Raw genomic sequence first — 12,940 nt, forward strand, 5'->3', positions numbered from 1 at the left:
ATGTTGGCATGTGTGTTGGTGTGTGTGCGTGTATGTGGTGCCTGCGTGCGTGTCGGGTGTGTATGTGTAAGGTAATGTCGGGGGTCGGAGTGGGGAGGGGGGTCCTGCCACCCTTGGGGGGTGGCAGGGGTGGTGGTGGGTGTTGGAGTGGGAGTCGGGGTGGGGGTGGGAGAGACCCCTATCAGTGCCAGGGAAGGAATTCCCTGGCACTGATAGTGCTTACCGCCATGGATTTCATGGCGGTTCCTACCGCTGGAAATCCACGGCGGTAAGCCGGGTCACAATACCGGTGAAGGTATTGTCATGGCCGCCGGGCTGGAGACCCAGGTCTCCAGCCCAGCGGGCGGAACGGAGAAGCGGCGGATGACCATGGCAGTAACCGCCATGGTCATAATTCCCCCAAAAAAACGCCAGCCTGTTGGCGGTCTTACCGCCGCTTTAACACCGTCCGCCAGGGCTGTAATGACCCCCATAATGTCTACTGCAGAAGAGACAGTGGTGGAGCTCAACCTCACACCTTACCTGCGTCTTAGGATGTCAGAGTTAAGGACTCTCTGCAGAATCAAAAGAATAAAGACTGGATCAAAACCTACCAAAGAACAGCTCCAGAAGCTCTTGGCACAGTTTGCTAAAAACAACCCCTCTGATGATGCCCTCAAAGAGGGGGAAGCTAGTGATGTGGAGGAGAATTTCCCCCCTCCAGTCCTAGTTAGGTAGAACAGGGTCCCTCAAACCCTGACTCCAAATGTGATAGTCAGAGATGCTGCTTCTCTCACAGGAGGGTCCAGCACCTCTGGAATCACTGAGGATAGCCTCATTGAAGATGACCTACTGTTAGCCAGGATGGTCAAAAGATTGGCTTTAGAGAGACAGCTCCTAGCCATAGAAAGGGAAAGACAAGAGATGGGTTTTGCTCCCATCAATGGTGGCAGCAACATAAATAGGGTCAGAGATTCTCCTAACATGTTGAAAATCCCAAAAGGGATTGTAAATAAATATGAAGATGGTGATGACATCACCAAATGGGTCACAGCTTTTGAGAGGGCTTGTGCAACCAGAAAAGTAAACAGATCTCACTGGGGTGCTCTCCTTTGGGAAATGTTCACTGGAAAGTGTAGGGAAAGACTCCTCACACTCTCTGGTAAAGATGCAGAATCCTATGACCTCATGAAGGCTACCCTGATTGAGGGCTTTGGATTCTCCACTGAGGAGTACAGGATTAGGTTCAGGGGTGCTCAAAAATCCTCGAGCCAGACCTGGGTTGATTTTATAGACTACTCAGTGAAAACACTGGATGGTTGGGTAACAGGAAATGAAGTTCATCACTATGTTGGGCTTTATAATTTGTTTATGAAAGAACACATTTCAAGTAACTGCTTCAATGAAAAGTTGCATCAGTATCTGGTAGACCTGGGTCCAATTTTTCCCCAAGAATTGGGAAAGAAGGCAGACCACTGGGTCAAGACTAGGGTAACCAAAACTTCCACTGGGGGTGACCAAAAGAAAGGGGTTACAAAGCCTCCCCATGAGAAAGTGGGTGACACTAGAAACAAAGAGAAAGAGCCCTCTGTAGGCCCCCAAAAACCAGACCAGGTGGGTGGGCCCGAGACACAACCCAAAACAAAGGTGGGTACCAGGGTAAGAACTGGGATGCCACTACGGCATGGTGCCAAAACTGTAGACAGACAGGGCACCACACCAAGGACACTTCCTGTCCCAAAAACAAACCCCCTAGCAAAATCCCAGGGGTAACCAGTGTAGCCATTGGGGATGACTCCTCAGATGAGGAGGACTTCATAGCCTTCAACTGGAAAAAGGGCCCAACAGGTGAGTTGGAGATTCCAGAGGGAAGTAGACACTTCCACCACCTACTGGTGAATGGAATCCCAGCCACTGCCCTGAGAGACACTTGTGCCAGTCACACTATTGTGCATGACAGGCTGGTGTTCTCAAACCAGTACATCCCAGGCGAGACTGCCAGAGTAAGAGTTAGCCCAGACAGGGTCACTGATAGGCCTGTGGCTTTTGTGCCCATAGAAGTGGGTGGGACTTTTAGCTGGAGAAGGGTGGTAGTCAGTACAGACCTCCCCCTTGATTGTCTCCCTGGAAATGACTACTACCCAGAGATTAGTCAGAGCCCAAGAGAGGAACTGGTCCAGTGCCAGTCCTCTCCCAAGGATTCTGGAGGTCCTGCCCCTGCAGTAACTGCAAGCAGGCCCCAGAAGAAAAAGAAAAGAAATCAGTGTAGGAAGGGTGGACAACCTTTAGCCAAGGTTCCAGCAAGCCAAGGAGATCCTGCTCCAGGAGGGGAGAACTCCAAAAGTGGCACTGCTAAAGTCCAACCTGACCCACAAGAAGTCCTGGCTAGTCAGGCAACTGTTAAGCCTGAGTGGGTGGCTCCTCAGCTAACAGAAGAAAGAGTGGAAGAAGGGTGTTTACTACAAGATGTGGTAACCCCCCACTCTAATACAGCAGATAGGCACCCTGGACCCAAAGAAGCCTGTAACTTAGCTCCTTCCCTTGCAGGTGAAGAGCTAAAGGTGTGGTTCTGGGCACTGACAGCTGTCAGTGGCCTCTGCTGGGTGTTAGCCTTTATGGCTGCACTATCCTTGGCATGGTGGTCTGACCCCATGCCAAATAGCAACTTAGGCCCCCTGACCCTATTGGTCATGGTGGGGTTATTCCAGCTCTGGGTAACCTCTTTGGATAAGCTAGGGGTGACCCTGGCTAAGATAAGATTAGCAGAGGTGGATACCTCTCACCCAAAACTAGAGAGAATGGGTGGAGACATTAAAGACACAGACAAGAGGCAATTCAGACTAGGTCCTTTCACTGTGGAAGTGGGTCAGTTCCCCAGAGGGAATGACCTGAACAGGAGGATGTAAGGCAGAGTAGGCCCTGCAACAAACCAGCCTATTTCCTCTACTCTTCCTCGCCTGACAGACTAGGAAGACTCTCCCAGCTTGGGCTGAGTCTCCTGGCCTGTGGGCTGGGGGGGGGTCTTGTGTAAAGAAATGGCTCCCTGTTGCAGTTACCCCCCACTTTTTGCCTGATAATGATGCTGACTTGACTGAGAAGTGTGTTGGGACCCTGCTAACCAGGCCCCAGCACCAGTGTTGTTTCACCTAAAATGTCCCATTGTTTTCACAATTGGCACAACCATGGCACCCAGGTAAGTCCCTTGTAACTGGTACCCCTGGTACCAAGGGCCCTGATGCCAGGGAAGGTCTCTAAGGGCTGCAGCATGTCTAATGCCACCCTAGGGACCCCTCACTCAGCACAGACACACTGCTTGCCAGCTTGTGTGTGCTGGTGGGGAGAAAATGACTAAGTTGACATGGCACTCCCCTCAGGGTGCCATGCCAACCTCACACTGCCTGTGGCATAGGTAAGTCACCCCTCTAGCAGGCCTTACAGCCCTAAGGCAGGGTGCACTATACCACAGGTGAGGGCATAGGTGCATGAGCACTATGCCTGTACAGTGTCTAAGCAAAACCTTAGACATTGTAAGTGCAGGGTAGCCATAAGAGTATATGGTCTGGGAGTCTGTCAAAAACGAACTCCACAGCTCCATAATGGCTACACTGAATACTGGGAAGTTTAGTATCAAACTTCTCAGAATAATAAACCCACACTGATGCCAGTGTTGGATTTATTAAAAAATGCACACAGAGAGCATCTTAGAGATGCCCCCTGTATTTTACCCAGTTGTTCAGTGCAGGACTGACTGGTCTGTGCCAGCCTGCTGCTGAGAGACGAGTTTCTGACCCCATGTGGTGAGGGCCTTTGTGCTCTCTGAGGACAGAAACAAAAGCCTGCTCTGGGTGGAGGTGCTTCACACCTCCCCCCTGCAGGAACTGTAACACCTAGCAGTGGGCCTCAAAGGCTCAGGCTTCGTGTTACAATGCCCCAGGGCACTCCAGAAAGTGGAGATGCCCGCCCCCTGGACACAGCCCCCACTTTTGGCGGCAAGTACAGAGGAGATAATGAGAAAAACAAGGAGGAGTCACTTGCCAGTCAGGACAGCCCCTAAGGTGTCCTGAGCCGAGGTGACTCTGACTTTTAGAAATCCTCCATCTTGGGAGGATTCCCCCAATAGGATTAGGGATGTTCCCCCCTCCCCTCAGGGAGGAGGCACAAAGAGGGTGTAGCCACCCTCAAGGACAGTAGCCATTGGCTACTGCCCTCCCAGACCTAAACACACCCCTAAATTCAGTATTTAGGGGCTCCCCAGAACCTAGGAACTCAGATTCCTGCAACCTAAGAAGAAGAGGACTGCTGAACTGAAAAACCTGCAGAGAAGACGGAGACACCAACTGCTTTGGCCCCAGCTCTACCGGCCTGTCTCCCCACTTCTAAAGACACTGCTCCAGCGACGCGTTCCCAGGGTCCAGCAACCTCTGAAGCCTCAGAGGACTACCCTGCATCTAGAAGGACCAAGAACTCCTAAGGACAGCAGCTCTGTTCACCAAAGACTGCAACTTTGCAACAAAGAAGCAACTTTGAAACAACACACGTTTCCCGCCGGAAGCGTGAGACTTTGCACTCTGCACCCGATGCCCCCGGCTCGACTTGTGGAGAACAAACACCACAGGGAGGACTCCCCGGCGACTACGAGACCGTGAGTAGCCAGAGTTGACCCCCCTGAGCCCCCACAGCGACGCCTGCAGAGGGAATCCCGAGGCTCCCCCTGACCGCGACTGCCTGCTTCAAAGACCCGATGCCTGGTAAAGACACTGCACCCGCAACCCCCAGGACCTGAAGGATCCGACCTCCAGTGCAGGAGCGACCCCCAGGTGGCCCTCTCCCTTGCCCAGGTGGTGGCTACCCCGAGGACCCCCCCCCTTGCCTGCCTGCATCGCTGAAGAGACCCCTTGGTCTCCCATTGATTTCCATTGCGAACCCGATGCCTGTTTGCACACTGCACCCGGCCGCCCGCGTGCTGCTGAGGGTGTACTTTTTGTGTGGACTTGTGTCCCCCCCCGGTGCCCTACAAAATCCCCCTGGTCTGCCCTCCGAAGACGCGGGTACTTACCTGCTGGCAGACTGGAACCGGGGCACCCCCTTCTCCATTGAAGCCTATGCGTTTTGGGCACCCCTTTGACCTCTGCACCTGACCGGCCCTGAGCTGCTGGTGTGGTAACTTTGGGGTTGCTCTGAACCCCCAACGGTGGGCTACCTTGGACCCAAACTTGAACCCCGTAGGTGGTTTACTTACCTGCAAAAACGAACAAACTCTTACTCCCCCCAGGAACTGTTGAAAATTGCACTGTCTAGTTTTAAAATAGCTATATGTGATTTATGTGAAAACGGTATATGCTATTTTGCTAATTCAAAGTTCCTAAAGTGCCTACCTGCAATACTTTTCATTTGAAGTATTACATGTAAATCTTGAACCTGTGGTTCTTAAAATAAACTAAGAAAATATATTTTTCTATACAAAAACCTATTGGCCTGGAATTGTCTTTGAGTGTGTGTTCCTCATTTATTGCTTGTGTATGTACAACAAATGCTTAACACTACTCCTTTGATAAGCCTACTACTTGACCACACTACCACAAAATAGAGTATTAGTATTATCTCTTTTTGCCACTATCTTACCTCTAAGGGGAACCCTTGGACTCTGTGCATACTATTCCTTACTTTGAAATAGTGCATACAGAGCCAACTTTCTACACTTCCAAATCAACTTTCACTTCCCCTCCACTGTCGTCCATTCTCAGACTACTCTCTTTCCATTCTTCTTTCTAATCCATCCTCTCCTCTCCTCTCCTCTTCTCTTCCTCTTCTCTTCCTCTTCTCTCTTCTCCTCTCTTCCTCTCTTCTCTCCTCTCCTCTCTTCCTTTCTCCTCTCCTCTTTCATCTTCCTCTCTCTTTCCCTACTCTCCTCCTTCATCTTCCTCTCTCTTTCCCTACTCTCCTCCATCATCTTCCTCTCCCTTTCCTCCTCCCTCTCCCACTCCCACTCCTTTCTCTTCCCTCTATCCCTTTTCTTCTGTCCTCTTGTCTTCTCCTTCCTTTCCATCATGCTCTCCTCTCCTCCTTCATCTCTCCTCTCTCTTCTCTCCTCTCCCTTTCTGTCTGCATCATATCAATTACTCTCCTCTCCACCCCACTCTCCAGAAGTACCTTCACATCTTCCCATTCCCGTTCATATCAACGTTTCCTTGCCCTCCACTATCTTTCCTTCCCAAACTACTCTCTTCCCTTTCTTCTATATACATTCCTTTCCTTTCCTCCCCTCTCCCTCTTCTCCCCGTCTTTCTGTATCCTCCCCTTTCCTCTCCATCCACTCCACACTCCCTTCACACCTCTCACGTTTTCCTTCAAAACATTCATTCCATTCCCTTCCATATCAACTTTTTCTTCTCCACTGTTTTTCCTTCCCAAACTACTCCCTTCTCTTACTTTTTTCTACACCACAGACTCGACTCATCATCTCCTCGTCTCCCCTCTCTAATCCTTTCTATATCCTAACCACATCTCCTCTGCCATTTTCTTCTCTCCTACCACCCTCTCCTCCCCTTCTCTCCACCCCCCCTACTCCCCTCCTCTCCTCTCCTCTCCATCTCCATTTCCTTAATTTGTTCTCCTGTCCCCTCCTCTCCCTCTTCTCTTCTCTTCATCCTTCTTCCTTTTCCTTTTTCCTCTTCTCTGCTGTCTTCCTTACTGTATTGTCTCTTTTCTCCCCCTACTTCCCCTCCTTTTCCCATCCCAAACCACCTTTCTGTCCCTTCTCCTGCCTTGTTTTTCAAACCATTTTACTTTTAATTCCAGTCCTTTTTGCCTCCCTGAAATATTTCCCCTTTCCCTTCCCCTTCCTCTTTTCCTTTCCCTTTCTCTTCCCCTTTCCCTCAGAACAACACATTATGCAATTGGAAGCCCCAGGTCAGTAATTCTCCAAGCACAGTAAGTTATGAAAGAAATACTGTCAGATAAAGGTATGGAAACCTCCACGAGATGACACAAAATCTGACAAAAGTGATTTGTGTTGCTTCTTGAAAAGTTGAAGACCAACAGAAGCAGAAGGTCTAAGCATGTTGAAGAATGTAAGACTGCATGCATACACCTTTTGGTAGGCTGGCAAGGAAGCAAAAACCACAGGAAATATTTGGTGGAGGAAAAGTCTATGAAAAACTACTAAAGTGGCAAGGAAATAGAAAAAAGCACTGACTTATTCTCGGGAGAAGGGGGAGAGATGCAGAAAATACACAGATGCTGAAACATTACTTAGTACTGGACACTTGAAAAACACTGGAACACTTCACAAGCTTCTCAGTACTGGCTTACAGCTGTGAAGCAAAATATAGATTCGCAACTTCTCTTTATGGTAAACACTGGATTAAAAATTGTGTGTCTAGTACAAAGCAATCACAGAGGCGAAAGTTAATCTACGTGTCAGAGACACTATTTTTGTACACATGCACTATGCTATGAATCAGTGAGCAAAGTGGATGGTGTCTTTTCTTTACTGAAGCCATGACCCACATTAAGAGCAAATATCCAGACCTCCTTTGTGAGTACTTTCTGTCTACAGATAGTCAGCCCAATGGTGCAAGTAAGTTCATGAAGGCGCTTGCCACAGAGTCTGTTAACTGACAGAGACCTCCTTTCCTTTAGGTGGATAATTCATTATTGGAGATGGTTTTAGAGGAAAGGTTTAGTGAAAAGATCTGACATATGAAGCGAAGCATGAATATATGATGCATTTTCCAAGTTTGATCTTCTGGCCCACATCCCTTCCAGCTGAGTACTTTTAACATTCCTTTCCATCTTCTCAAATCACAAAATATATGTCCTATTCTTCTTGACCTTGGCAAAGTTTCCAAAGTACAGGTTTTAAGTGAAACTTGAAATACTGGATTATTCTTTCAGTGAACTGGTAGCTCTAATTTCATACCTGATGAATTAATGACTTTACATATGTGACGAGGACCTCTATAAACTGGTAGTGGTTTTCCTTATTGTTTGAGAAAAAGGAGATTGCGAGTTGATAACCAGGCTGGCCACTGCCTTGAAACTGCTTTTCTTTTTGACAATGTGAATTTTCCCATAGAACATAGTGAGACTGAATCTCCCTGAAGATGTTTATATATTTATTGTGTCTTTTGTATCTACTATATGAATTTAGAACCAGGTATGCTACTTTGAAACTGTACTGGTAAAATAGTAAGAATGGCATGTTCCTAAGTGTAGCCTGCACGGATTACATACAAATTATACAAGAGAAAGAAATTCATGGTAGCTTTCATGTTGATTTTGACCATATTGACAAAGATACTGCTCTAACATGAGATTCAACCTCTCAATGTGCCTGTCAGTCTGTGGATAGTATGCAGTAGAATATGCTGGATCATTCTGCAGTAAATAAGTTAGGGTCTGATTTAGAGTGTGAGGGATAGATTAAACAAAAACCTGACAGAAAGGAGAATAACCTTTCTGTCATTTTACAAGTGACATAGGACATAAGGCACTTATAATACTGCGGATAGACTATCCACTACATTTGTAAAGGAGTAACCCATTCATCAAACTCTAAATCGGGCTCTTAGTTCCTTTCAAAACTTTGAGGCAAACTATCTGTCAATTAGTAATGCTTGTTTGTGTTAATTGAAGTACTCTGTACATGTGATGCACAAAAGGAATGCTAATTCTCTGGTAGTGGGTTTTTGGATGGCAGATTTGAAATGTGGCATTGTACAGTCTACAATTATGGTTATAGTTGTAATATTCTCTGAGATAAGCAAATTAGCAAGGAACTAAATAGAGATCTGTGTCTAAGGTTGTGGCCTGGACTGGATTGGCAGTGATTTTGCAAGAAGTTTAAGTACTTTTCTTAGAAATTGCACAGACAGGACAAGTATTTACATACTTTTATATTCCAGTCTTTATGCCTGGCCACCAAAAATATCGCTCTACTAATCCTATTGCTTGCTTTTGACCTAAATGACATGCACTGATGCCAGCATTTATTTTATTCTCTTACCTTTCTGTGTAGAACTACCACATTTTCCTTGAGTGTTAAGAATACGGAACACTCTTTGAAGTGATAGCGGTATCTTTGTTGTAAAAGTTGTACTGTTTCATCAGCTTGTAAGGGTTTAGCTAAATCTTGTACATTTTCATTCCAGACAGGTCACATTAATTAATACAGAGAAAACATGTTTGGAACTTTTGTATTACGAGATCTTCAAAACTTCACAAGAACACCTCAGCACGTTCAATACCAATTTCTTGCTTGAAGGAAATCTCAAAATTAAAACATGAGAAAATGGTCCATCGAGCTAATCTTGAATTTAACGCTGTGAGGGCCCAAGTTGCTCATTGTATTCAGACACTTATGTAATCCCTAGTTTATGAACGGGTCAGAATTACGAGTTAAAAAAGTATTCAATGCATTTGATAATTATCAGATGTGTTAAATACCTCAAGCTGCTTTAAATTTTGGCAGGACAAACTTACCAAAATTTAACAGGGGAAATATGTATGGAATTTACTCTGCCTTGCAGATTTGTTGCGTTAAATCCCAAGGGCCATATTTATACTTTTTGACAGGGGCTAACGCCATTTCTTAGCGCCACCAATGCGTCAAATTTATACTTTACGTATGGTGGCGCTAAGCACGGGTTAGAGTCATTTTTGTACGCTAACCATTGCACCGCGTCGTAAGGCAAAACAACGTTAATGCAGGGAAAATGACTCTAATCCGGTTTGTGACATCGCAAACCGGATATGCACCATTTTCCACCGCAATAGCGTCAAAAAGGGGCACAAACGCAGCAAACAGTGCCAAGGAGCCCCAAAATGGATCCTAGAAGCCAGGAGAGACCCTAGGGAGATCTCAATCTACCAGGAACCAGCCAGGAGGACACAGACAAGACCCAGTGGAGAGACAAGAAAAAAAGGAAGTGTTGTTTCAGTGCAGAGGAGCAAGAAATACTGGTCAGAGAGGTGACGTAGCACCAGCATCAACTTTTCATCACCTCAAAATTGCCAATTGGGAGGAGAGAGGCAATTTGGCAACAAATTGTCGACAAGCTAAACAGTGTGGCAGAGGTCAGGAGAACTGTCACTGAGTGCAAGAAACGCTGGCATGACTGCAAGTGCAGGACAAAGGAAAAAATGGCAAGGAACAGGTAGGCAGCACTGCAGACTGGAGGTGGGAGTCCAGCACCACAGGAGGCCCTGGACGAGATGGAAGAGATGGTTGCAGCCGTCATCCCGGAGGATATCGTCACAGGAATTGCAGGACAAGACAGTGCAGACTACCAGGAAACAACACATTTGCAGGGTAAGTTGCATGGGGGACCAAAATGCCTAAATGTTCATTGCAAGCAGGAGGAGGTACATACCTACTACACAATACATGTCAGCCATGGAATTCAGGCAGTGGAAAGGGGAAAGGGGCACGGCATGGGGGTCTGGCCTGTGCAAGGGCATCCAAGGGCACAGCACAACACAACACCAACAACCTTTGCATGAGGGTACTCCGCCATGCCAAGGCTGCTGGAAATGCTGTAGCAGACCAAGAGGGTAGGGTAGAATGTAAAACTGGGCTGCTGTCACAGGACAGCCAGTATTGTCAGAACTAGGGGACAATGCCCAGTCTCAGGCCATTTCCTCAAGCAGGATTTACCATTGACAACAGTTGCCACTGCCCCCTGTGCTGTGTGTGCTGGTCAATTAGGAAATGGCAGATAGGTGCCCATGGAACAAACACACCCAAAATGAGGGTTCAGGATGACGACATGATCAAACCCCTTCAATTCCTAACCAAGTGTAAATCCTGTCAAATGCTCATGTCTATAGGTGCAATAAACATCAGGTATTGTTACTTACATTATGAAGTACACATCAGTAATGTCATACCCATGTTGCCCATTCCAGGGTCTACCCCGTGCCTGTGTTATAATAGCTGCAATGCCACCTTGCAACACCTCAACTGTCATACTGCTAAGACAATAGCATTGAGGGGGAGGACATACGTGTCTAGCTGGTGAAACACACCCGCACAGTCATAAGAGGAAATTGAACTCTTCCAGGCCCATCAATGCAATCTAATGTGGTACACATTCGCAAACATCAACATGACACACTACCAACGCTGACATCTGTATCGTGTCATGCCAATGCAATACATGGTATGTGCTAGGTCTCAGCAACGTATAGGTGTATGTGAAATATCATAGACTGGGTCAGTCCCATATTGTTATGTGTGGTGCAAGTGGCATCAGAACACCAACAGGCATTGCAAGGCCTCAACATGCTAATGGAAGTAGAGGGAGGGTTGAGTAGGACAAGAAGGTGGCAAGACACAATTTGGACAGAACCTACACCCAGAGGATGTGACACAGACAATTCCCCAAACTGCCCACACTACATGTGACATGCAGGTGGGGCATAGGCCTGTGAGAATGCTAATATTAATGACAGGAACAATGAATAGGAACCCAGATTACAATGTTCCTCTAATAGGATGTCAGTGATGTCACATTACAACTGCCACAACACTGACACACTACAATATGTACAATATCTCATTGCAGAGGACGATGGCTCTCCTGTGGATATGCCTGTCCTGGACTACCCTGATGACATGGATGACGAGCTGACAACCATTAGTCAGGAAACCCTCCAAGATATCCTGGGAACTCTCCAGACCCCACCTTCAGTCACAAGGAGGAGCACAGATGTAGCAGCCATCAGGGAGGACCCACCCACCACCCCAATAGTATGACCTGCCAGCTCAAACACAGCTGAGGACTCTGATGACAATGGGACCACCTTTGAGAGGACAGTTGTGGGAGTCCAGCGGGAGCTGGCCTCGGAACGTGCAGGTGGGGATGCAAAATATGGCAGCCAGCCTTGAGGGGATGCGCATGTACATGATGACATCCGCAGAACAGTCAGCAGCCATGCAAGTCCAACAATCACTACTGCAAGGACTACAACAGTGTGTGAGGGACTTCACCACTGCAGTGAGGGAGTTGCCACAACACCTGGCCTCCCAAACATTTCACTGCATGCCTACAAACATGACTCCCTCGGGGCCGACCTGGCTGCCTACCACAGCGATGTTGCTGCTATACTCAATAACCAGCAGCTCCTTCTTGCTGCAGTTATGCCCTTAATAGTTCCACAGTTGGCACCTACTGGGAAGTCAGAGTCCACTTCTCCAAACACTGAGGTGTGTGTTGCCCCCTCAAACCCACCACCACCAAGGGCAGAGGAGACTACACACACATCAGAAGATGAAGATGTGGAACAGATCACCTTCACCCGTAGGAGTACCAGGTAGCACCAGTACATGCCACATGGGCAGTGATTTTCCTATATCCCGTGCTTGATAAGATGCCAGTCTTGCTACAGTTGGTAACATGCACTGTTCTCCAGCACACTGTTTTCCTTACCACTATGGACTGCAATTGTCTCTCACTACCTAATTGGCAATTCATGTTCATCTGCACTGAATGACACTCCATCACAGCATGTCCAATGACATGTCCCTCACCATTGTACTTGTGTTGCGTCACAATAGAATGCATCACACTAATGGACTTACAATCCTGGACTATATAAATATTGCACTAAAGCACTTTAAAATAAACAGCACATACACAACCACTTTTTCTCTGTGTAATGTGACACATCAACTGTGCAGGAGTTTTGTGATGCATGTAACATGTCAATGGCCACAGAATGTCAATACAATAGTGTAGAAACAATGTGGGCTGATATCTATGCACAAGGGTCTGGATGTTATCATCATCTGTGCTGCTTGTGGCTTATTTCTGAAGTTAAAGCATCACAAACAGTATAATGCTGTGTACAAAATGTATATGTCAGGCCCAAAGTATCTACAAGATGAAACTCAATGCTGCCCACATCCCCTACAAGACAATCATTTTGTATGTGACATATGACTCTAAACTTAAATCCC

This window comes from Pleurodeles waltl, chromosome 1_1, assembly GCF_031143425.1.
Source record: "Pleurodeles waltl isolate 20211129_DDA chromosome 1_1, aPleWal1.hap1.20221129, whole genome shotgun sequence".
Taxonomy (NCBI): Eukaryota; Metazoa; Chordata; class Amphibia; order Caudata; family Salamandridae; genus Pleurodeles; species Pleurodeles waltl.